The 27,474-nt window shown below is 32.4% G+C and overlaps 1 pseudogene; it reads left to right on the forward strand.

The window, feature by feature from the left end:
* Positions 1 to 856: 856 nt before the first annotated feature.
* Positions 857 to 27,474, forward strand: LOC124360340 (annotated as a pseudogene).

Below are 27,474 nucleotides of genomic sequence, written 5' to 3' on the forward strand. Positions count from 1 at the left end.
CGTTGGTAGTATCGAATCGTTTTCATAGGGCACGTCTGAAGTTACTTTTTATTTACGTGTCTCACCCTAGTCCTTCCTATTAATAAGACCTTCAATAAGACTTTTACATTATGTACAAACATGCACCTCAATCAGTTACAAAAATATAAATTAATGTATCACAATGATCACAAATCCAAATATTAGGCAAGTGCATTAAAGTTAGTCACTGATTAATTGTCAATTGTCATCAGAGTGTCAATCATTCAGCAATCTTACAAGTGCATGATAACCAATTAGCTGATATTAAGTTGGTTAATGATCTGAAAGTAATTGGCCGATAGCAAAAATAATCTGATTTTGAAAGTTTGGAAACCCGAAGGGCAGCGATAAAGAGTACCACCAGAGTGTAAGATTTCGGTTGATATCCTGTCTGTATATAAAATAATAAGTACTGTATATACAAATAACAAGTGTCGTACAAAAGCAAGAATTTCTTTAATAATACAGATTTGCCGCAAAGAACAGTGCACTATCACTGAGATCTATATGACAGTATGCTGACATAATGTCTGGTTCTACTAATGTTTTGGTCTGATATAGAATATGTGGTTTGAAATGGTTAGTAGGCATACCATTTGGCTGTAATTCATACGATGGAAAATTACCAAGCATCGTCACATTGGAGCATTAATATTTTTTCTTGTCATATCTTCATCTGATAAACGTCATACATGTAACAGTAACATTTGCGAATTATAGATCCTGACCTCTTGTTAACACCGACGTTATTGTCGACCATGTACCACATTCAGATTTGAACTCAGATTAGATATGCGACTGTATTAAAATAGCTAGCTAAAAATAGAGAGATTATAGAGTAACGCGGTGCGACGCGACGGCAATAAGAATGCCGCTGGAGATACGCGCGCCTGGGACAGATAGTCTGGAGATTGCATCAGCGTAGTGTGTAGCGAGCGCGGGAGAGGTGCGAGGCAGTGTGCGACGGTCACTGCTGGAACGAGGATGGCGGATAGGAAGATACAGGTGGTCTCTTCTAATGGACACACAGTGAGGTCTAACCGGCGGCAGGAGCCAGGTACACAATATACGTCCACACTGTTTACACTAACTACTGCAGAAATATTTATGTTAGTACTAGTGTTTGTTCATTTCTGTTCAAGTGAAGTAGAAACAAGCTTTTGTGTTGTCCAAAATAACAATGTACAATTTCAGTAAACACTGTCTTCCTTAACAATCTCTTTTTGTGAGAATTAATAAAAAAATTGATATTAACCGTATTAATTAATTGCAATACTTAAATTAATTTAAGTATAGTAATTATTGAAAAAAATTAATCATGAGAAAATATTTAGTAAAATTTTAGGTTTTTTTTTCTTATAATATTTATACTTATGACTTAAAAACATTATTTAATGCTTTGAAATTAATTAAATATGAACTTACTGTTTATACTAAGAGTTACTTTGAAAACAAAACCAAAATATTGTAGGGTTATACATTCTATTATATTTAATGATAATGAAATGGTATAGCGTCGTGTTAATGTGTAAAATATAAAAAGATATAGTAACTTCCTCTGCTGTAACCGGGTGACCTACTCCACCTACTCCGTGGTTTATCTTGGTTAAATAGTTGTTATCTCAAAATTTATGAACATTCATATCTTGTAATGTTATAAGAAGACATTTGTTTTCTTTATTTCATCATACCTTAGTCCAATGTCAAGGTATGATACATAATTATCTGTCAGTTGTTTTAACGAAAAGTTATTTTTTTATTTATGGCAAATCTCTTTATTTTCAAATTAAGGCATGATGTCGGGTATTTCCTATCGTTATATGTAAAAAATAGAACTCAATATTTCAAGGACTGGAATAAAATTAATTCTTTATGTAAAATTTGTTGAGTTGTGAAGTATGACTTTAGCGAGTTCATTACCACATATATAAAAGTGTTTTTTATATATTTTTATGTAATCCCGATCTTATGCTTTCTACTTGCCTTACCCTTACGTGAACTTATATCATAATTTTGTGATAGCTGAATAAGAGGGTAGATTCCACCAAATTCTGGATAACTGCAGTTGCGGTTGATATATATATATATATATATATATATATATATATATATATAAATTATTAATAATTACTGTCAGTCACAGTAGATTTCAGCTGTGTGTGTGTGTAAAAGTGCGGTTTGAAATTGATTTAAAATTCCCAGCTGAGCTATACAAGTAATTGCTCAGCTATTCAAGAAGATTGTATTTCGTTCAGGCCAATCAAATTGAGTAGAGAATTTGCTTTTAATTACGTTGATATAACTGTTAAGTTTTCTGTATTAAGTCGAAATTTCCTGGTTATAGGGTATAATTAATTACTAAGCATAAAATATAACTCTGCTCTGTGCGTACGGAAACACTGCTTGAAATCATCAGTAATATAAATAGAAACTGGCATTAAACCAAATCATACAAAAAGTTAACGCTTGTAGAGTTTTCAGAATTTTTATGTCCATATTTAGTATTAAAAAAGACGTAATTGTTACAACACCCATGAATTACAGGTTTGGATCTTTAGTTCACCATAATTAAAGAGTGAAGAGTGAAAAGTTATTCAAGTGGTCCTTACGGCGGGCGAGCAGGAATAGTCTGACTATATACCGTAAAGACTGTTAGACTTCCTTAATGAAGTTTCGAGTTATTTCCACAAATTCATAAAGGGCAAAAGTACCAGATGAACCAAACTTCCCAATCTACCTCAACCCCTTTTAATTTTTGAACAGAAATATATTAACCAATATCCATTAGGGGGTCGTTATTATACGAAAATGATAGGTTTTTTGGATATGTAAGAACTTTAATCCTTAACTCTAAATAAGTATAAAGCCTTATTTAATGTATTAATTGTCATTATGTTATTTAATTATATCCACAGATAGTTTGTTAACAAATGTATTAATTTTTAACATATTTTTAAACTGAAATTTTGACAGCACTTTTTTGAGGCTGTGTTCTTCTTTTACACCAGCATTTAAAATAAGTTGGGGGTCTTTCTTAAACCTATGAACTACCATTTAGGGTTGAGATTGAAGTTTTTATGTCTTATGTATAAATATTGGTAGGTACATTTATGTTAAACAGTTATTATGAGGAAGTAAACTTATATGATACCTGATATAATTCTAGTCATGATATTTGTAAGCACACATACTATCAATAAGTTGATTAATATGCAAACCTGGCCAATATGTGAGCATAGAATAACATTTGAGAAATATACTGTTTACCTCTAATGTAAATTATCTTTTCTGAGTACGTTTAAAAAAGTAAGCGCTTATTACATTTTTTTAAATTTAGTATAGCTGCACTATATCTTCTGCTCGGAAATTGGAACAATTTATCGTATGTTTATCTTTTGTTTGTTATTGCTCAACGACTATCAAGTGATAACAAATCCGCCATGTGAGTCGTAAGACACTTTGACCTTGTTGTCTCACAGACCCGAGACTATTATGTATGTCAAACAACAATCACTGTTTCCTCGGAGCAATCACTTAATAAATAATCACTTTCATTAGTCCACTTGAACCTCTACAAGCACGTCACTCGACAGTAGTTCAGTCACTTCAGAAGGCTTACTGAATAGATGATAAGGTGGGAAAATCGTCAAGAACAGGGATTACTCGAGTTTAATAAGACAGCCGGTAGAGGTCAGGAGTGTCACAGCCCAGTTGGCCGCCGTCCCAGTCTAAATCCTACCTTGGTATATTTGGAAAGAGATATCAACAGCCTATGACAACAAAACAATGTCTATCGTTTAGCAACAGTTAAATACTATATTAACCTAATAATGTATACCCACAAGATATACAGATATAATATTTCCACAAGAATTTCAACCTGAACACAGATCTTATATCGTCATAAAAATATTACCTCATAAAATACTTTTATAACTCAGGAAACTATACTTTTACAGTGGATAGCTTAGAATAACAAAAGGTTCTTTGTAATTCTAAAATAAGAAGAAATTTAAAATACCGATTGAGTACAGTTTTTCCTCAACAATTCTGCCTATAAAATGGGCATAAATGTTACTCATATTATATATCTAAAATAACTGGTGATTTAATAGACATAAAATTAATTTAATCTCTTAGTAAAAATATTACGAAAGTGTTTTAAAGTATCGCGATTTCCGTGGAAACCTTCAAACCACTGACTTGTAGGAACCTTTTGCCTCGGACTTCAATAAATAACAGTTTTTATTTCATGTCACCAAAAACATACCAGATTCGTGAGAGAATGGTATACTACATCAATTGAGACTTAAGACTTAAAAAATGAAATTTACTAGTATTCGGTTTAAAAGTACTTCCATAGAAACGATTATAAAAAAATGATTTAAGCTATACAAACCCATATGGCTTATGTTAAGCATAAAATTTTTTGTAACTAATATAACATGTAACAATGTACAGAAAGTAAAGTCCATTTAATTATTGTTGCAAATCCATTTATATTCTCAATAAGATCTAGGAGATACTAATCTGAATGGGTTTTTGTCTCCACTTGCAGGATTCCAACTTGAATTTCATCATTTGGTCACCGTTATCTTATATAAACCATCACGTTCAAATCATTATTAATTTTGTCTATTTAAGGTCTTGTTATTCTTTGAGACACCTCTCCATAGTAGAATGTCTGATGGATGACACCTACGATGAAGACACGGTAAACACTGCAAGCAATATTTCTGAGCCAGTGTAGAATTTAATATACTTAGAGGTCCTTGACTTGGAAAATATTCAATTAATGAATGCTTGAAAGAGCTTTAACAGTGGTAAATATTCATTGAAAACATAACATTTTTCGTAATAACATTTTAGTAAATATGTATTTATTAAAGTAAATTCTTAGTTTTATATCAAATACATTTAGGATGATCCTCAGTTTCCATATATGATAACTCTGTTTGTTATTATTTAAAAATAACAAATAGATTACCATGTACATGTTGATACTGATTGGGGTTATGGAGTGCGATCGCCCTCTCACGGGACCATGTCTGAAAATGGAGGCGTAATGATGAAATGTAAAATTTTAATATATAGAGGATTATACCAAAAAAAGCATTTTCGGGCCGAAGTTGTATGGGTCAATGAACCCAGAGTTTGCAGCAAGTAGATATTTGGTCCATGGATCAAAACTAGTCATTAATAAATACTGTTTCTGTCAACGTTCGGTCTTTATCTTCAGACCATGGATGGTCTTTAAGACAAATTTCATATTCCAAATACTACTATTTTGGTGCAACATACAAATATAATATTCCAATAAGGAATACATTATTAATGGAATTCCTGTGGTGACGTTGTAGAATAGGATTTGCTCTCGTATCCTGTTTTACTGTTAGGAAATGTTGAGGAAATCCGTGGATTAACACTAGTCTGTATGCAATTTTTTGAAATCGTATAAATTGTTAATATTTAAATAAGTGTTTAAGTTATTAACTATCGTGCAGTAGTTTATTAATTAAATATTTCTCTTTCCTTCCTCGTGACCAAAATCATATATAACAGCTCCGTGAGAGGCGGTAAATCCACTGTCAGCAATATTTTGTCTTATATCCTCAGGCCGGCCTTTGTGATTGTTCTGCCCTCTAATGGATGATGAACGAGCTTATTACTGCCTCTTGACTACCTCCATCGATTGTAACAGGCCCTTCTGTTCCGGTAATGGCGCATTTGTCATTGTTCCTGCCCGTCGTAGATTGGTACTTGAAATATATAGATTTTTCATGCCTTGTCCGACAAATTCACGTGTTACCGAGACTTATCTAAGGCAAGTCAATAATAAAAGTAAAGAGCTTACACGTAGACGTATTTTATATGAGAAAAGAAAAAATAAAGAGGAAAGGCGGGTGATATCAATCAGAGTGAAGAGGCAATGTGCAGTAACAAGGCCTTAGTACACACGGTACTCGTGGCTCTGAGAGCTCTTGTGTTCAGGGCTTGAGTGTTCATATTCGCGTCACTCGTCTCTCAGCTTTGTGTAACAAGCTCAATATCAGTGTCGTACATATAATTAAGATCTTTGAAAACACTAATATACGCAATTTTGTGGGATTTATCTCAAGTAAAAGCGAAAAACCGTAATATGTCCGTACACTAATAAAGCTGATAATGTGATAAAACGATTCGGAAGAATCTGTATATAACCATATAACATGGCTTCATTTTTGTTATACGAGTAACTGTAATAATTAGCTAATCTTTAGCAAAACCTATCACTAGAGGATCTGTAAAAAGGTATTTACTTCTGTATTAATCTGCTCCCACGATCTCGAATTGACTCGGATTCATGTCTATATAGGCAACATTGGATTCATGTCTATATAGGCAACATTGGATTCATGTCTATATAGGCAACATTGGATTCATGTCAATCAATCAATCAATCAATCAATCATTTTTTATTGCAATAGACATGTATAACATGTATAGCAAACGTCACTATAATAACTAAAATTTTGTCCACTCTCCCCACATCAAGATCACACTCATACATACAAATCCGCATTCACTCATCGCACTTCCATTCGCCAATTTCCCCACCTCCTCAGCCAAAGTCAATCTCCCTGTTGGGTGGTCTCCCAGTTAAATGCCAAAAACTCGGCCACATTGTAAAATGCTTGTGACACTAAAAAGCTTTTCAACCGAGTTTTGACCGCCTGGGGCGATGGTGCATTTTTGATCACATTGGGCAGCTTGTTGATGAAATGCACACCTGCTTGTGAGGGCAGGTGTTCATAAACCCCCGTTCTGTGTTGTCCAGTTCGGTAGTTTTCCCTGCCTCTAGTCTCATACGAATGAATGTCTCGGCCAGTTGTTAAGGCACACTTAGACATACAAAACAGCGTCGTTTCGCAAATGTAGAGACTAGGCAGAGTCAATAGCTGCAAATTTTTGAAGGTTTCTCGGCAGGACTCTCGAAAATTCAAATGAGCGATTATCCGAACCGCTTGTTTTTGCAGTTTGAACACTCTCATCAACTGGTTGTTTGCACTGGCCCCCCACAATACTACTCCGTAGGTAAGGTGGGGGTATATCAAACCATAATATGCCGTCATCAAGACCTGAGTAGGGCAATATTTGGCTAAAGACCTCAAGACATAAATGCCTGAGGACAATTTTTTGCAAATATGGTCGATATGAACATTCCATGTCAACCCCCGATCGAGGTGTATTCCAAGGAATTTGATACTGTAAACTTCTTCCAGAATGGAATCTGCCAACATGATGGCAGGGTCACACTCTGAGTCTACAGATCGAAGAGAAAAGTTCATGGCGTTGGATTTTTGTGTGTTTGTTATGAGATTGAGGCTGTTGAAGTACTGAACACAGTTGTTGATATCAACAAAAGATCGTTCTTCCAACAAAGATTTTGTCTTTTCACTGAAACAGAGAGTCGTGTCATCAGCATACTGCACAATTTTTCCATGTAGTAGTGATGACCCAATGTCATTGACATAAATGAGAAACAAGATTGGGCTGATGTCTATATAGGCAACATTGGATTCATGTCTATATAGGCAACATTGGATTCATGTCTATATAGGCAACATTGGATTCGATGATGGTGTATGTCAGTTAATGGGAGTTAACCGAGCGTTATGTTTTGCTAATTATTTACATTGGTCTTAAGGGTAAACATAATGGCTACGAGTAAATCGCTGAACCATTTAATTGCTAACCAAGTACAATCATATGCCATTTTGAAATTTCATAGTAACACATGTGGCCTCATGAGATTAGCTATAAAATTGTCATTTAGTATGCAACCTCAGTGAAGCCTGTTACGCATAGAGGGGTGTGGAATATTCTTACATAATTCTTACATTGTACTTAGAAAGATCATAATTTAGCCAAACTTAGCACTCATAGTTTGTATTAGACGTAGGCTTAGGGAGACAGTCAGAATCACACACCAGGGTTAAAAATTTGAAACTTTTGTTACTGCTCTGCTTTGTATATTAGAGATATGTCTCTTTTTCAAGTCGAAATGCGACAAAATAAGAGTTAGTGACATACGCTCTTATGCAACATGGAGCAGGGAGATTTACCGAACTGTGATACACAGAACGGTAGCTCATGAACACTGACGAGAGTTCAATTCGTCAACAATTTGGCAAATTCAATAAAAAATTCTCCAATGCTCAAAACAATCAAAACTCGTTTAAAAAGAATTCGAAAGCACAGACGAGTTCTTGGAATATCTTGGAGTCCACAGAATTGGCAAACCGTCCAGGTGCTGAAGTTGGACAATTTGAATGAATGAGATTATCAAATAATGAGTGAATGTACATTTAAAAGGGAGCTAGATGGAAGAATGTATGAAAATTATATATACCACTACCATAAAACGTTTTTAATGGTTTTCGGCAATAAAACATTATTATTACTAATAATATTATTTCAGTATCGTCATAAGTACTAGTTTAATAATTCTTAACCGAAGATGGCTTTCCACAGCGGTAAGGATATATTGCACGATTTTAATTATTACCAGTTTATCTTTTTTAGAGAAAAAAATCATATACTAAAAAATAAAATAATATGTAAATAATGTACAGTAATGTACAGAATAGATGTTAGTAGACCGATATTTGTGTCGATGTTGATCGCACATACGCTTGGCATATAACTGAAACAAGTTAAATTTAATCATTATAGAATCTACAGTGCTTGATGAAACCAGCTTGATGTCATTTGTACAGGGGAGGAGCATGCTTTTGGAAATTTAGCTGATATTAAGCACATGATTCATTTGCCATTTGGATGCTACATTTTAATTTCTTGATCAAATTAAAAGTCTAACTGCATGTAAAACTTCAAAAGAGGGATTTTGAAGAAACCATTTCATAATACAAATTAGTACTAGAGTGATATTTGAATATGCTATACCTTTTTAATTTATATTAAAATAACTTATATTATAATAGTGTATTAAGACTTTAAAAAGCCTTTTAATTAAAATAATGTTAAATTATTTTTAATTTATGTTAATACATTGTATTACAGTACGTTCACGTAGAAACTAACACAGACTGGAATAGTGAATGTGCACAACTCTATTTGAGTGTTTTAACTGCCTCTAAAGAATTATTTTATTAATTAAAGTTTTTATTTTAAGCAATGTTATGAAACACTCTGTTGAATAACATGTACATCCTATTCACAGCCTTTTGAAGTGGCATAATAAACACTCTTGAACATAAGTGAAGGTCACCGGAGTATGGAGTATCCAATATCCATTTCACATACCTTGGAATTTAAGTTTAAAGATAAAGTTTTTGGGACTTGAAGTCATTGAGTAGAACAGTTTTCAAGAATACTTATGGATACTGCTATTTTATGCAAAAATAATTACTATCGGCCGCTGTAATATCCATCAGGTCTAAGTTATACCCGGTACCATCGTAGTGTTTACCTTGATGCTATGATCAAGAAAATATATTCATACACAGGTCTAAAAAGACTTCTTTGGTCAAGTGTCTCTTTCCCACCATTCCGTGCCAAAGAAGCATTTGCATTAATGCCCTTATAAAGAAAATGTATACATATACTCAGGGCCGTATTCAGCTTTGGCCCCCTGGAAAAGGTTTTATGCCCGACCCTGTCATATCCAGCCACCCGCCTCTTTAGTAGCGTCCGTTGCTGTGTTCTAGAGTACCTAATTTAAAAATATAAATGTTTAAAATATTTAATTAATAGCAATAACTGATTAACATAACATAAAGTTTTTTATAACTAAGTGACAAAGTGTTGTGGGGTGGCATGTGTTCATTAGCTTGGCATTAACTCATGAACATAAAACCCTATGGACATTTTTAACTATGTACACTTTGTGTTTACGTAGACTGGCAATAGTTTCATTAGAAAATCTTTAAAAAGACGTTTTAATACAGTAATATGTATTTTATTTATAACTAATTCCTTCTTAAATTTGAATTTCCATTCACTTTCAAAAAATACATTTGCGACTAAGAAATTACACATATTTCAAACCATTTGAAACCGACTGGATTCTGTACGTTTGACTTCTTAGAAAAATTCAACTCAGACAAACTAATTATCTCATGTGTAAGATAAGATATACAGTGTAAGTAAGAGATATTAATAACACTTTTAGTTCTCAATGCAACTTAATGACCATTTAGTCATAACATATATTACATTCTGTTCTAATAAGTTACTTTGAAAATAAGAGCATGTGCCAGAAGAATATACCATATCGAATTAGTTTTATCATTTGATAATTGACAGTTTTCTAAGAATACATAACATATTAAAACAGGAATATAGATTGAAAAAACCTTAATAAATACAAAAATGTAACTATCTTTTAAAGAATGTTACGGTACATCAATACTCGTATGTGTGCACAAATAAAACGCTGAAAGGTTACTGTTTACAACTTTATCGTTTTTTGTTGACGCTATCTGTTAAAACTATATAATATTTACAATACTTTGTTGAAATAAAACTGATAAAACTTCAGCGTTTGTTAGTCCATTAGGGGAAAGTTTTGAAAGTGAACATTGTTAAACAAGAGTCACAAACATTTAAGTTGAAATAAAGCTCGGCAAGCAAAGTCTAACTTTTAACAAATGCTTGTTTGTCAAGTGAGTATTGGCGGTGATATTCGCGTTTGGTCTTGTTCCAACTTGTCGACATCTCCCATTATATGCTCTCCGCTTGTTGAACTTGTACGGCTGTGGTTGGCTTCGTCTACTTCTCAACCTTATCCTTGGAGTGGATTACGTCACTCACACGCGCTTAATACATCACTGTACGCTAGTGCTCTTCATCCTTCCATGCACCTCACAGTCAAGTTGTGTACTATAAGTTGGATTAAAAATCTTGGTTATGGAGTGAAATATCTTTCCCACATCGGCCAAAGTTTGGCAATGAGGTATACGATATAAATTAGACATTGCGCCCTAAAACTTTTCACGAAAACCAACGAGATTTCAATAATATCGCATTAACTAACGTGATTTTGTGTATTTTGCAAAAGAAGTATCAAAAATTCGTCTAATGTTTTCCCTAGCCACACTTTAAGAGCATTATCAGTACATATCTTCAATTATAAAATTAGTAGGACGATTCTAGGATGCAATTTCAAATTAGTTCTAATATGAACGTCAAATAACTTATAAATTCTATAATTTTTATAACCTATAATTTATAAATTCTGTATTGTTAATTTATAAAGTCGAGATCAATATTTGGCTTAGGGCCGAGGACAAGTAGGTGTGCCTAAATTAAGTACTCAAAAATGTTTATGAATTATGAAATATATTCATTTCCTGAGATAACATTAACATTACAATGAAGAAAATTATAATACATTTTAAAACACTTAAGAACTACGGTTTGAGGATTTGATAGGTAAAACTGTTTTTTTTGTTATATTTTTTATAATTTGTAGTTTTCATCTCAAATCGATTTGTGCTAGCGTGAATTGAAAGGGTAGAATTCAATTCTAGAGTTCTATTCATTTAGCACATCCTTTAATAATTATTTAATAATCATCGTCAATAAACTTATTGAACTTGACAATATAGGAAACACCAGTCAGCTAATCGCTGATTTGAATCATACAATAAGAAGCAAGACAACACGTCATATAATCAACCATTTCGTCTAAAGTACATCGCACAAAGTTTCGCCCGAATGAGAATCATTGTGAAGTAAGATATGGTGGCAACTCGTAATGTCTTAAGGGTGCTAAATGACCCTTCATCAGCACAATAGCTCCCCACATTTACGCGGAGAGGGGTGTGAGTTGGTGTGGGAGGGGGGGGAGAGGTATGATAGCATCTGTAACATTAGGGCGCACATACCGGGGCGGGGAACACTTGTAATATAAGATGACTAATGACTACAGCTCACCTGTTACTGTAACTGTAGCTGGGCCCAGCTGTCGCTATTAATCAGATCGCGATCAATTTTCTGGTGATTAAACTGGCGTAGTTTGAGTAGACGAAATTCAGTAATTCTAATCACTTGTTCGTCTATTGCCTTTTACAAGAAACGATTAAAGTCTGCAACATCTCAGTTAGAGGTGGTGCCATTGTGTAAAATCCTATGATATAATTTCATATTTCATAAATAAGGTACGGAATATCAACCTGAAATACCGATGCATATATGAGCAAAATTATTTTAGATAAAAAATATCAGTTTTGAACGCTAATAAAATTGTAATAGTTTATAAACAGTTCTTTAACTCCCGGCAAGAATGAAACATAAGTGATGTTCATACGAGCATGTTAAAGCAAACTTTTAATTGAAAAAACTTCAATTACAACTAAACTAAAAACCCCTTATTTCTAATTATTATGCTACATTAAACTTAGATGTATTAAGTATAATAAAAAATAAGTTTCTAATAATAACAATACAAGTTGTATAAGTCGTTTCCAGCTGAATAAACCAACAAAATTTCAAACCAAAACTCTTCTTTTGTTACTTTATAATTACTGGATCTATGACTTGTAGCTTGTATGCACGTTTGCTAATACATGATACAATAGTTATTTCCTACTTGTTTGAAATTATAACCATAACTCTGGAGACCGCACGTATTTATTTCAAGAATGTTTTCCCATTTAGGGTTGCCTTGGAGGTTTCCTTTTCAAGAAAAAAATTGTAAGTGTTCCTCATACAGATTAATTTAACTCCCTTATTTTCCTTAATTCAAAGTCAGACTGGAATCAGACTTCTTGTGTGTAAAATAATGTGTTCTGATCAATGTATAAAGTAGGTGACAATAGCAAAATGAAGATCATTATTATGGAGATAATAAATCTCACAATTACAAGAAATATTGCACACCGAAACTAAACGGAAATTCTTATTGAGTATGCTAGGCAAACAGTATAATACATATTATTATATATGTATGATTACCCATGTTTAGATATAAAATTATGATTTTATATAGTAATAATAATATATTTGGATTACAAATACAAGACTTTACTAAAATACAAGTATAAATTCTGCACGAAGTGATCATGTGAAATTTTGTAGATTAGTCGAAAGTGCCAACGATTACACAATTACCCGTAACACCTATTTGGAAAATACTATTTGCAAGCTGATAAAGGCAGTAGAAATTAATTAGTTCACAAAACACAATTTACGTGCTTGGACAAATTAACAGACATATACTAGTAGTTTTATAAGGCATTCTTACGTTAGACATTGACGGCAACTCGTTTAGATTTGTCTTTGAGACAGTTTTTACCTAAACCAATGCAAAAAGGCTGATGAAAATCAATTATAAGGGAAAAGACCATAATGACTATATAAATCATTTAAATGTTATAAAAACCCATTTCCATCCTCATTTTCAACTATGAACAAACTCCATTAACGCCATTCAGAATGAAAGGTCTATTGACAAGGCCTTGAACCTTGAATTAAATGAATTGGTCTAATACCGATTTAATATATTATAGTAGTTATTATGGTTCTAGTTCAAACCTTAAGATGTACATTTAAGAGTAACTGATAAACTGTCTTATCATCACTTTATTTTCCAAGTCCATATTTAATTCAGTATTTAATTAAAATAATGCCTTTTCAAATTTTTAAATGTATTTATCTCTATGTATTTGTTTTTACATATTTATTCATAATCAGTTAATTCCGGGTTTTTGTTTGTATCCTAATAAAGGGTGAACTATTTATGAACTCTGTGAAAACTAACACATTCACTTTCTATGATCACTCTTTCTACTTATTTATATCGTTTTTATTATTGTCAACAACCGGTTTGAAAATGAAGGAACTTTTTTAACCCTTCCTGTCACAGCGTATATCTATACTTATTTACCGATTATATATGAATGCAATTCAGTTTCATTGTGGTTTATAACCAGAGGGGTTGCATTATTTATGAACTATTTGAAAACCAGCACATGCCTCTCCTTTGTTTACTCATGCTCTCTATGTTAAATATATATATATATATATATATATATATATGTTGGTATATAATTTTACAATGTGTTGATTTTCAATTAGTTCATAAATAATGCAATTTAATTCATATCCTGAAAATGTAAAAAAGAAATTCTGTCAAAAATATTATACTATATTAATTGATAAAACAAAACAATATCCTAAAGTTTGAGTAGAAGGTTTTGTTATATCTTGTGTATGTAAATCCATATTGATTGTAAAATTACTTTTTAACTTGTGTAGGATAGGAATTAAGTTCATAGACCACGTAAGATTATTTTTATGCTTACCGTCACCAATAAAATGATCGTTTGCAGATGTCTGGTCTAAGTTGAGGGGAGATGAAGACTTCAAGAACATGAACTCCCAGAAGATGTGGGAGTTAGTGAGTATTGCCGTAGCCGAACTGCTGGGCACGGCTATCCTCGTCGGGCTGGGCTGCAGTGGCCTGATGACGGGAATCCCGGGCACAGAATCTTCCATAAATCATCTCAACATCGTCCTCACCTTCGCTTGTGCGGTGTCTCTGTGCGTCACGGTATGTTAATACACCAGGTCATCTTTTTGTTCTGACATACAGCATAACCATACGACCAATATCTCTGTATCAACAATATGGGGTATTGTTACGTAATATATCTATTTGTATTTACCATGCAATGTAGCAAAAATTGTATTGGATGATTTTCATATTATATCTACGTGTAGTAATTCGTAGACAATCATTGCTAGTTAACAGATTGAGTGCCTATGTAGGGGTTGATTGGCACTAGTTACATGTTTCTAATCGTCTGTCTGATTGAGACTATACTATAGAGCTGACAAAAGGAGTTCTCTTTGTTTTAACCAAAGAGATAAAAATGACCTGGGTTGCTGCAGAAGTTAACATTTTTGAAATACTGAAGGAGACTTACAGTTGAATGCGATAAAATTTTGCAATAGTGTTAAAGAGATTTTTGGAGTATCTTCCATATGCCCAGTGTTGATGGCAGGTTTGTACGTGAAACCACTGTGATGTGTTTAGGAATTTGGAGAGTAGCTGGTTCCCAATTCAATTTCGATCAATTACGTGATGAATCTGAAATGGAGTACATATCTGAGGATAGACGTATGACAAATGTACATACGAGTACTCCCATATTGTTGGTGCTGTCTTGACTACAATGAAGTACGTATTGTGTGGTATTGTTACTCCTGTATTCACGTTGGGTTTATTGATAAAGCAGTGTTTCACTCAGGAAACATTCTGTTAGGAAACCGGTTCCAAACTAGGCACCTGAATCACAACAATTTTGTATTAATATATATGTTATAAAACTCATATTAATGTTATTGAAACGTGTTATATGCAATGTTTGTACACTCATGAGAGTATGAAACCTTGTCTGTTTATACTAGCACGGGTTCATACAAAGTTATTGTTGCGCAAATAAATAGATATAGACTACAATTATTGCTGGTCCTGTGATTCTGCAACATGGTATTGTTTATTTTTATATGTACTTTGGTTTAAAAAATAAGATTATTGATGGATCTTTCACCTCTTTTTGGGGAAGGTTCTAATCTATTTATATTCTACTCCTTTTATCCCATGAAATCCTAACGTTGGGGCTCGTAGTGTTTAGTGAGTTTCTTTGGTGATTACGAAGTTCCTGAAGGTTTTAATTTGAGCATTTGATGTGTTCTTCAGAGTTTCGTTTAGAGAAGTGCTTGAGTTACTTCGTTCTGTACTAACTATTTGTGATTAGTTACAATATTGTTAGGCATAATTTTTCTTGGGCACTATATAGCAGGAAAAATTCTTTGAATAAGATAAGTACGAAGACAAACTACGCGGCAATAAAATTACAAAAAATTTAATTATTCTGCATGAAAACAATATTTATTTTACTTGAACTGGGGCGAAAGAACGGACCAAGATCAAGCAGCCGTATTCTGATAGGATTAAGAGTGGCTTTGGTTCCTTCATGGCCTGTTTGTAGAAGAAATAAATTAACGTTTCTTAAAAAATTAAATTGAAGTTTATTAAAATTATTTGAAGTAATTGAAATGTTTGGAAATATTTCTGACTAATATATGGGAAATATGAAAGGAATTTGTTATTGAAAATGATTTACTTAATCTTGTAACAGGTATTCCGACATTACTTGCGTCCCTGGTATTATAAGAATGTGGTATCTCCGGGAATATTAAGTTGTAGTTTTCGTAAATATGAACATAACATAAACATCATCTGTATAGGTAATGTTTATGTTTATATATGATTTATGTACAGCTATCGCAAGGAAAGAAGTAAAGCTGCATGATTTTTTTTCGATCTAAATAGAGGTAAAATCTTGTTTTGCTTCATAATAATATTCTCTAACACACCACCAGTATAGGGATAAGGGTGCCACCTTAATACAGAAAGATAACTTAATCGGAATCAATATGGTATTTCCTTTCCACACCGGGAAGATATTCTTGGGCGGTAGATTCCATTTACTTTTATACGGTTTAATCTATCGGTCATAAAACCTCAAGTTTCATAAAATACTAGGTCACTGGTAGTTTTTATTTTACAATTGTTCTAATAAAACATAAACTCACCAAATGCTAAATTACTATAAATCTAATTTAGCAGTATCAGGGCATACAGACGTGTGTCATTCTTGGTTTGAAAACATACAATACGGGCATGATCACATATAAACCCGTTGTTATAATTTTTAATTAAATGTTTTAAATAACTTTCAACATGTTAAACATTGAGTCTATAAATTGAGTCCATATCTTGATTTTCCTTAGCCAAAAGTATAACAAATGTAACATCTATATTCAAGGCATAAGTATGTCAGACCATATGTTGCGCTGATTGTATTCAAAGTAATTATAGCTCATTTCAATCTCGAGATGTCCTGTGGCTAAACAGAGGGGCAATCAGACAATAAAGAAACTTTTACTGCTCCCAGGCATACAGAAGGGAATTTTATAATCCTATACTCAGTCAAATCCTTATATTACTTTCTGTGTAGATCTAGAAATGTATTTTCATGCAAAATTTATAAAAATTCTATAGGTCAGATTGTTCTGGTTGTATCGTGTACAAAGAAGAGAAATGTTGCTAGCTACACTCCCTCCCCCGCCCCCCACGTAATGGGCTTTGCTAACGCGCCTAATCATGTATTATAGCAGAAAATTATTATTAAGTAACTTAAAGCAAGTCACATCAACCACTCAATAGTAGAACATCGGTAAGATTATTACAATTGGATGAGTTTAAGATAAATTCCCTACTCCCAAAAGTCCAGATTGTTTGTTTGTGATTAATTTACCATGTTAATTAACCCAAATGATGGTGGCAGAGAATAGTACAAAAATGTTGTTTTCAGTTAGACAGACAAACGGCCCATTTCTTAGGCTGAATCACTGCTACACAGTTAGCACGGGGCAGAAGTGAAATTTATTACGATATTTTTAAGAAAGTATAATTCAACCTATAAGTCCAAAAATGGGCTAAGCATTATAGAACAAAGACCAACGACCGCTGTTGCAGAAAGGTAACATGTACACAGTTAAGTTACGGATTTTTGATGAAAGTTGATCGAGCTAGTAATTTTTATAGGACAATAATTAAACATATCTGACTGATTATTAGCTCTAAGGGCAATATGAAGGCGTTACATTCTGACCATTCATCCTAATAGCCCTTTATTTACGAAGCTTGGAGGAAGTATATTTGGATTACAGCATATAACACCTATTTGCTATTACCAAGAATAAGCATATTTTGTTAATTTTTTTCGGATTTTATCCTAAAATAAACTGTGTTTACGTAACAAAACCCAGTTAAACTCTAGTACATTAATTAGTTCAGGAATTTGTCCCCACTAGAGAGATATAACTCAGCAAATAATGTAACAACCCTTCACTGTTACATACTTTTGGTTCCAAAGTGCTTATCTTTGTTTGGAAATACGTAAGTAATAAAATACAGTTGTTTGTAATTAAGTGCTATAACACTTTTATTATTCACAGCAAAATAAATTTGTAATGAAATTCATACTACTACAACTATTTCAATGCTTAACTTCATATTAAATTTTAGACAAATGTAAATTACTACCAAATGTATTGTATGACAATATTATTTTAGAGTATTATTCAGCATATCACTAAATTTCAGTAAGTGATTTTTTAAATCATTTTTGACCTTTCTCTCACATTATCCATGGTGCTTCTCTGTGACACAAAGTCAAAGCGTAATGAATTCGTAATTGCTCTCTAAGTTACATACAAATTAAGAGTACGGTACACAACGTGTCGCTTAATAGGCTGAGGTTGTATGCAAAATTTGAATACCTATGTAAGTATAAGATTGTACTCATTTTAGTTATTCATTTCTTAAATTCATTTCTTCTGCGATTACCGCGTTATTGTCGTGGTCACCTATAAGACCATGCATAGATATTCAGCAACGTTCAATCAAATGTCATGGAGTAATATGCACCTTCACCAAATTTGATGGTGTCTTTACAGATTAAGGTTTCATACAAAATTTCAAATCTAAATGTTAGTTTGTTCTCGGGATATCATGCAGACAGACTGAAATGACATTCTTCCAGCCCCTCGAGTGGCCTGCTTCGCTAGGGTTGAGGCTAGAACGACTCATATATCACGAATAACTGTGATTGTCTCAAAAGTGACATGTGAAAAATGTAGTTGAACTGCAAGTTTCAACGGGCTCTGACGTAATAAATGGTAAGAAAATTGGCAGGAATTAAGTCTATTATATTTCCTTGAGTTCTGAATCCTTTGCAAATTTTTTGGCAGTGTCAATTAATGAAGGAAATACGAGACTTCAGTATAAATGTGTTAACATATGAAAATAGGATGGATCACTTGATAGTGTTTTAACAATATAATCATGAACAATCCAAGTAGAAAAATTCCAATGATGTAGTGATATTGACTTAAGAACATCACTATCACTTACAACACATTATAAAAAATGGGATCTATGTTAACTTAAATCTCCGTGGTTAGGCAAATTGAAAGTAAAAGTATATTTATGTGGTACAAAAATATCATAATCACTGTGACTCTTTGGAAAAAAGGTGATGGAAGAGACCCATATATTTCCACCCACCCATATATTTCCATCACTGGAAACTGTTTAAACTGAGCTGTACTTTTTTCTCAAATTCTTCAATGAAGATATTTCATAAAATGGAAAAGAGGAAACCCCACTTTCATACCACTATCTAAACACTAGGCCAATATTCCCGGGACAATTATACACCTGCCGTTCGTACCAAGTCTGCTACTAATTTTACTGCACACCTAAAAAGAAATTGAATTTACATGAACTTTGATTTTAATTTGTTTATGTCAACACTTCTATTTTCAATCAAAGTAATTAAGAAAGATTAACCACAAAGAGTTTATAATAGTACTGAGGTAAAGAATACACCTTTTTCGCTAGGTGACTTTAAAGTCTTAAATTTAGAATGTAATATAATCTAGCAAGCAATTAGTAAACATTGCTATCAGTCTGAGAATTTGTATCCAAGGCCGTGATGTCACATTGATGCTATCATGATGCTTCTTATCACTTTACTCACAAGAGGTAATACCTAGGCTATACTTTTATCTTAAGTACTTAGATAACATTTATTGTAATAAATATCTCCAACGCAGATTATCAGACCCGCTCTAATTAGTTTTTAAAATCATCGGTTCTTTTTATATTACCCTTTGTTTATATAATAAAAAAAGAAAAGAATATTGTCCCATATCTGCTAATTATTATTTTTTAAATATGTACTAATTATTTTTATATACGTAAAGGCAACAGTGATGCAACATTTTCATCTTGTAATTTTAAACAGTGCCAGACTACAAGAATTTACTTAGAGGGAACAAAGTACCGGTTATTTATAAAGTTCAAGTTATAAGATGTTATAAAATAATGAGCAGAGTTCAACTTCTTTGATTCTGTAGTAAAGCAAAGCCAAAGAGCTCTGTTATTTTGTACGTTAACAAGCATTATTTTACAATATATTAAAAATACAAAATACTTGCTTTGGGTATTTTATATGTCCAATAAACTTAGATGCGGTCATTTTATGATTACACATCCGTTGTATAAAACAATCATTTGCGTTTTGTATTAATTCAATAACAAGACTTTATAATATTTATGTTTTTTTAAATAAAAAAATCTGTCAAAAGTTATTGATAGTTTTCCTCTTCAGTTCGATTAAAAAAATAACACTTTAAACGGAATATCTTGGAACATTTTTAACCTTTTACTATAATAAACAATATGGAAAACCGGAGATATATTCAGTTATCACGATTTCAGCATTAACTGAACATTAATTTTACAAGTATAGTAGTGGATTTTTTTAATGTATGACATTTCACTTACTTCCTTGTATTAATACTTATAATAATAATAATTAATAAGTTATTGATGCAATCCAAAGACTTACTTTTATTTAGCAAATAAGAAATCATATCGAATTACTTTTTTATGCCAAATAATACTATGGAAAACAACGTGAATATGGAAAAAATTATGCTACGCAGGGTTACAACCTTTAAAACCCTTTATATGACAATCTGGATTATCAGGATATATTAAAGAATGAGATAGTATTGTATTGCAATAGATTTAGAGAAGGTAATTATAAAATGTATTAAAAGAGATAATTAAAAACCGTTAAAATTTAAATAATATTATATTTTTTCAAATCAAAAAAGTATACCTTCAAATACAAAAAAATAACCCTTTGCCTCACGGTTTTTTTATATGAAGACTATTCAATCATGCGAGCTGATATTTTGAATCTGTTTTCTCTTTGAAAATGTCACTGAATTTACAAAGCACTACTTATTTGGCAACCTTGGGTTTTTTAGAAGGCATAACTACTTACTATGGTGGTCACTTATCAGAATAATAGTGCCTTTCACTTATTGCATATCCAAGGATATAAAAATATCAGCTTCTATAATCTCTTGTATCTAGATTTATCCGATCTACGGCAGGTTCTGATCTATACATTAAGGAACTAGCCACATATATTTACGTCCGATTTTACCAAAACTACGGAGTCTTGAAATTTTTAATTCTGATATATAGCAATTTCTGCCCACTATAATCCCTTATCTTCTGGGAGCACCCAGCCTCTGGATTAGTCCAGGAACCTCGAACAATTTGCAAAAGGTTTAAGCAAACAACCTGGATTTTCATGAAATTGATCAATTGGAGAAATGTCAACTAAGAAAGAAATGGGCTATCAGATTCACTAATCTCGGTAGAGGTCAAATTGGGAATAATATTTTTCATAGCTTGAACTATTAAAACTAACTAACAAACAGGCAAACTAATTTTGAATCATCATCAAATAATCATCTACATATCTATTAAAAGGCCACTTATCTAACTAGATCAACGTCAGAAAAGTGTCTAACGTCGGATTTAAATGTATCAAACTTAACATAACTATCTCATATGGAAGGAAATTAACATACTTATAGAATTTTTACGTTAATAAAGTTAGGAAAAGTGGCAATTACGTCATCAAGTACTGTATATTTATTCCGTCTCCAAAGTACATTGATTTAATTAATAGACTTGTGATTTTCAAAATCCACACAGGCCTCATGTAAGAACCGAAACCTGACAATGTTCCCTACGTATTTTTGAGATAGCAATGGTTATTAAAAATGTTCTATTATTATAGAACATTTCACAGAACATTATAGAACATTCACTCACATTTAAACATTCAAAATTTCAGAAGTATTACGAGTATTATCAAACAATTTATCCTAGATAGGGGCTATCATTATACGAAAATTATAGTTACTGAAATAAAAACACTCATTTCTGTCCCACAAACCATCTACATTAGATAGTTTTCACACAAATTTGAGCAATCCCATCAAACATACTCGTAACTAAATATTTCTCGGTATTTTAAGTCCAAATACATGAAATTTTTATTGTCGATATTAAAATATGGGAGTCATAGCAACCTTTGTCTAAAAACATTTCAGCGCTAGTTTGAAGGTCGACACTTGATGAGCATCCAAGTTCTTTCATGGATAAATTGTTGTAATTTTTGTAGTTCCACATCAAGATTCACGTATATGTGGACAATTAGTTAGATATAGTATGAATAGAAGCCTTGTCAGTTTTATGTAACAAATTAATTTGTTTATTTTACTGGCCTTGATACTAGTTTTTATGGTGGTTATTACACTGCATGGCAAAAAGCCAGAGTGATTCACTCTACTGGGTTTTTTATAGAGTATAACCTGAACTTGATGGATGTATAAACTGTTCACTTTGAAAATGTTCTTAATACTGATACATTAATATTAAACTGTTTTATTGGAGGGCTGTAGATGGTATAACTGACCATATTTAAATTTGTAAACCCATTAAAACCTGTTTATTTTGAAATCACCTCAGTAATTATATAACAGGGAAGTCTGTCGAATGGAAATTGCCTGAAACTTCTAAGGCGTAAACAGTCTAACATAATAGGCTAACTCAAACAAACAAATATGTGACAAACAGATTTCATAATTATATCTACTCTAGTCGCACTTCTTAAATATTTAACACTTAGTTTAATTTAGATTTTTCATTTAACGCAACAAAAACTTTAAAGCAGTATAATTCAATAATTTGTAAAAAGTATCATTTCACCTAGTAAAAGAGTAAAGAAGGCCGAGTGTTTTAGTGAGACAGTCCTGTTATAACCATAGTTGGTTGTATCTTAGTGGCACTAGTCCTAAGTGACGTAGGTAAGTAACATGATATCCAAGATAGCCTTTAATGATTTAAGAATTACCTGGAGCCCGAGCCACTACAATTCGAAATTGGAGTTATAGTGATAAACAATCTCTTCCAAACTTTTTCCTTTCATCATCCGAAGGCTAAATATGGCTTAGAGAATTTGCAATACGGAATGTGAACTATTCATGTCGTCCAGAACACTAAAGTTGCCTTTAGAACCTAGTCAAATAAAGGAGGTTGAAATACGTCTTAACTTAAATCATCTTTTAAATTTGGTCTGCAAGTATGATTCTCATTCAATATCAATCAAACATGATTTAAAAATTAAATCAACAAATAAACAATACAGAGTGAGTGCACTGCCTGTGGCCATTCTGTGTGTATCACTATTCAATCAATTTTTTGCGATAAAACTGTTTTTTAAAACATACTAATTCATTTTTAAATGTGATATTTTGTTTCAGGTTTTTGGACATATCTCCGGATGTCATATCAACCCCGCGGTATCTCTGTCTGCGGTCATATTTGGCCATATTTCATTACCAAAGTTTTTCCTGTACGTGGTATCACAGTGTGTGGGAGCTTGTTTTGGCATCTTCGCTGTTAAGGTATGGTTTTGTAGTCTGAAGTTAGTGCAGTGATTGGCTGTTAAGGATGTGAACTATATAAATCGATATTTGTTGCTTAAAATGTTCAAAAGCTGTATTTTGTGTTGCTATAAAAATAAGCTCTTTCATATGTAACATTTTCATACTTACAATTCATTAGAATTCATTACCTATTAATATTTTTATGGGAGATATTAGGAATTTCCACAATTTTTCTAACTATTGCCAAGTCTTATAGATATTATTCAGAAAGTGCAAGTTATTTAGTAAGACTATTAATATAGCATAAATATTCATGATACAAAGAGAATGTAGTAGCAAGTTCCATTGAAAGAGGCGAAGAAAAGTAAAGGAATAGAAGAGTATTACGAAATGATAGAAAGTAATATGACTCGCAAAATAGAATTCAAAATTCAGTTTTATAAAGATAAATACCATGCGTTTGTAGAACTAATTATAGTGTGCAATTTATCGTATGACATTATTAAATCGAAGACTCACACACTAATATTGTTTAAGGAATAATATCAGATGAATAGACATACTACAAATTTAGAAAACGAACATTATGGCAATATAGCAATACTTAAAATTAATGGGTACTTTGTACAAATTACAAATTATCGTAATGACTTTGAAATACGACAGGTAGGAAATATTTTTTTTAATTAGTTTTACGAACGGTAATTCTTTTAATTAATGTTATTTACAACTCAACTAGCAATTATAAATAACCGCGGTTACGGAAGCAATTTCGTAGTTTTTACACGTGTATAAGCATTTCTGGTTCGAGTGAATTATATTTCCGACACCAATGTTGAGAGTGCCTTTTGCCACCATGATAAAGAAAATAGGCCAAACAGTGTATTTATGTAGTTACATTTGTCTTGTTACCCGATCAAGGAAATATAAACATACACAGGTCTGAGAAGCCTACTTCTGTCAAAGGACAACTAAGACGGGTTTTTAACTTTGCCTTTTATATCTAATACTCAATATTTGCTGAAAATGTACAGTAAAAATATGTTTTTTCTAAAACTTTAAATTTTTTCTAGACTCCATTTGTGCTCTATTTCTGAACGGTTGCAGAAAAGGTTGAAATAAGAATATGAAGCTTTGAAGACTATAAATGTAATCAAATAAACATTTTGGTTAAATTCATTAAACATGCGGTTGTGCTGTCATAAAACAGTGTTTATACAAACTAGTTGATCTAATATGCTCTTTAAATAACAATTTGTTTACTTCAATGAAAACTTTACAGATTAAGATGGTAGTTTTTGCAACTTTATAGACCAGTGGGGTGTAGCCCTGTGGGATTTTAGATGTTCGAAATGAGAATATTGCTATATCTATACCAGGGACTCTATGAATGACCATGTAAAATTTCAGTACAATCTGTTGAATAGTTTACGCCTGAAAGAAAACAACAATTGCATTTATAACATAATTATACGTCATTATTTATAATGAGTATACTTTGTGATAAAAAAAATACATGAAGTCAGAACAGTTCGATGAGGGCCATTGTTATACAAGAACCATTTATCCTAGCAATTTTATAGAGTTTACATTTGAAGGACATATTTGAAACTGCATGAGAACTTAACACAGAATGACGATATTTTCTGGAAGTTTTGTCTTCAACTACCGTATTTTTTTTTGGACACGATAAAGTAAAAATTGATCTATTGAACAAGCCAAAATATTTTATTTGCAGTAGTTTGTTTGTATATAGTAGCATTGAAATAAATGAAATTATATATTGTGTATGTTGATGACCTAAATAATAAACACGTCCCAAATGAAATACAGAGAATGAAATTGACACGAATAGCTTCATCTGTTATTTATGGTGTTGTAGTTGATTTCCCCTGACTACTGCACGGCAGACAACTTCTGCGTGACGCTTCCCAATCCCCACGTTGGTCCCGGAAAGGCCATGTTGACTGAAGCCTTCATCACCGGTATCCTGGTGTGGGTGGTAGATGCTATCTGGGACCGTCGCTGCCAGGACAAGCACGACTCTCTTCCCGTCAAGTTCGGGTTTCGCCGTCATCGCTCTCGCACTTCCCGGGGTACGCAGTCTAGGACATAAGGAGATTATATGCATTTATTGCTTCTCATTTTACTGCACATTTGGTATATTCATTAGCCCAGCAGAATATGTCATAAGAAATTATAGTTACATAGGTTTTTAACTGCATGCTTTTTTCAAGATGCATTAAATACAGTACACATTTTTATTGAAAACATATTTTCCTAGGGAAAGTACTCAGGAGCAAGCTTGAACCCTGCGAGGAGTTTTGGCCCCGCCTTGCTTGCAGGGAACTTCACGGACCATTGGGTAAGTGATTTCCGAAATTCTAAAATTCCTAATTTTGATAATTTTGGAATTAATATTAATATATTCAACGTTTTAGAACTTACTGTAAGAAAATTACTTCCGGCCAGGCTGTGGGATACATTAAATTACATTCCTATCAATAAAAATGTTATGTATTATTTTTACATGTAAGGAAAATCAATAGGATACTATTGATGATACTTGGACTTACTGAGAAGTATTCAACTATCTCAGTCTGTTTGCACTAAATAAAAGAATCGTGTAATTCATCCATTGTTAGTGTAGCTACAATGATGATTTAATCTCTGACTTTAAGAAAGAATCTTATATAATGAAAGGAAATATACGAATCAACTGTGGTTCATTGAATTATCGTAAGAACACCGTATATTACCTTATAACTTTACAGCTTTATTTATTTAATACAAATTTTGTTTGGATAAAAAGCTCACTTAAGTTCTGTTTCGTTATGAATCGCGTATTTAAAGAAATCATTAAACTAAAATAAAATTTGAAAAAATCTTAAAAGATAAATTGGGTTAAAGGATCCACATATTCTGAGATCCCTTATCAAAATGAAGTAAACCACATTGTATGATGACAAACACAAAGTTAAAAATGTGTATATTACTCGGTGGATAGCTTGATAGAAAATGACATTAAAACACGAACAGACTGAGAAAAATCAATATGTGGAATAAAAAGTTAAAACGTAACAAAACAGTGCATACATCCAAGATTCCGTCATTGGCAACAGCGGAATATGGTTTATAAAATATTTCATCAGAGAAAGTGGTATTGGTAGTGAAAGATTCTCGAAGTGTATACGAGGTTGTACTGCCCACAGGTCTACTGGATAGGACCTATGGGAGGAGCCATCCTAGCCTCTGCCATCTATAAGACATTCTTGTCAGAGGTGACGCCTCCCCAATCCGCTCCTCTTCGTAACAAAATTGACGATCCAGAAGAGGAGCATCCCCTCTAGCCAGCTGTCGTCGTCAGCTCTCCGCTGAGTCCAAATGTATAGAAATATAATTTTCAAAGTACATTTATGAAACTAAAAGTCTTAAATAATTTTAGAAAACACTGTTTCATTCCTTTTCATTCATGGTTTTTAATACCATATAGAAGAGAAGTGAACAATCATGTTTACCCATAAAAATAAATTATACCTAGGTCGAGTTCACAAATCAGTATATATTAAAAAAAATATCTAGCTAGGAAACATTTTAATGTTTTAATATAAACATTGTACAAATTACTTGTAAAATGACAATTTTTGTTGTTTTTTTTACGTTAGATGATCATGTTTACATATAGTCACGTTTCTCACTGATCTTCTGTATATAAATTGTTAGCAAATAAGGCTAGAATTAAGTCGTATATTTAATAATTGTTATCATGTGTTATTCAACAAACGAGATACAATTTAATTTGTTATTGTTTGTTTATATGCAACAAATTATAAATAAACTGTATATTATTTTAGCATGTTTTAAATGCTATGATCTTTTGTTTTATTAAGGAATTTTTGTAATAACGTCTATTATACAATGGTAGATATTCTACAGCTCACACCAATACTGATAATATTACTTGTTACTGCCTTAGTATTATATAAAATGTGCATTGTAATCTGTGTTGTTTACTTTAATAGTTTAGTAAACAAAGTAATAGTTTGCGAA

Source organism: Homalodisca vitripennis, chromosome 4 (genome assembly GCF_021130785.1).
Source record: "Homalodisca vitripennis isolate AUS2020 chromosome 4, UT_GWSS_2.1, whole genome shotgun sequence".
NCBI classification, from domain to species: Eukaryota; Metazoa; Arthropoda; class Insecta; order Hemiptera; family Cicadellidae; genus Homalodisca; species Homalodisca vitripennis.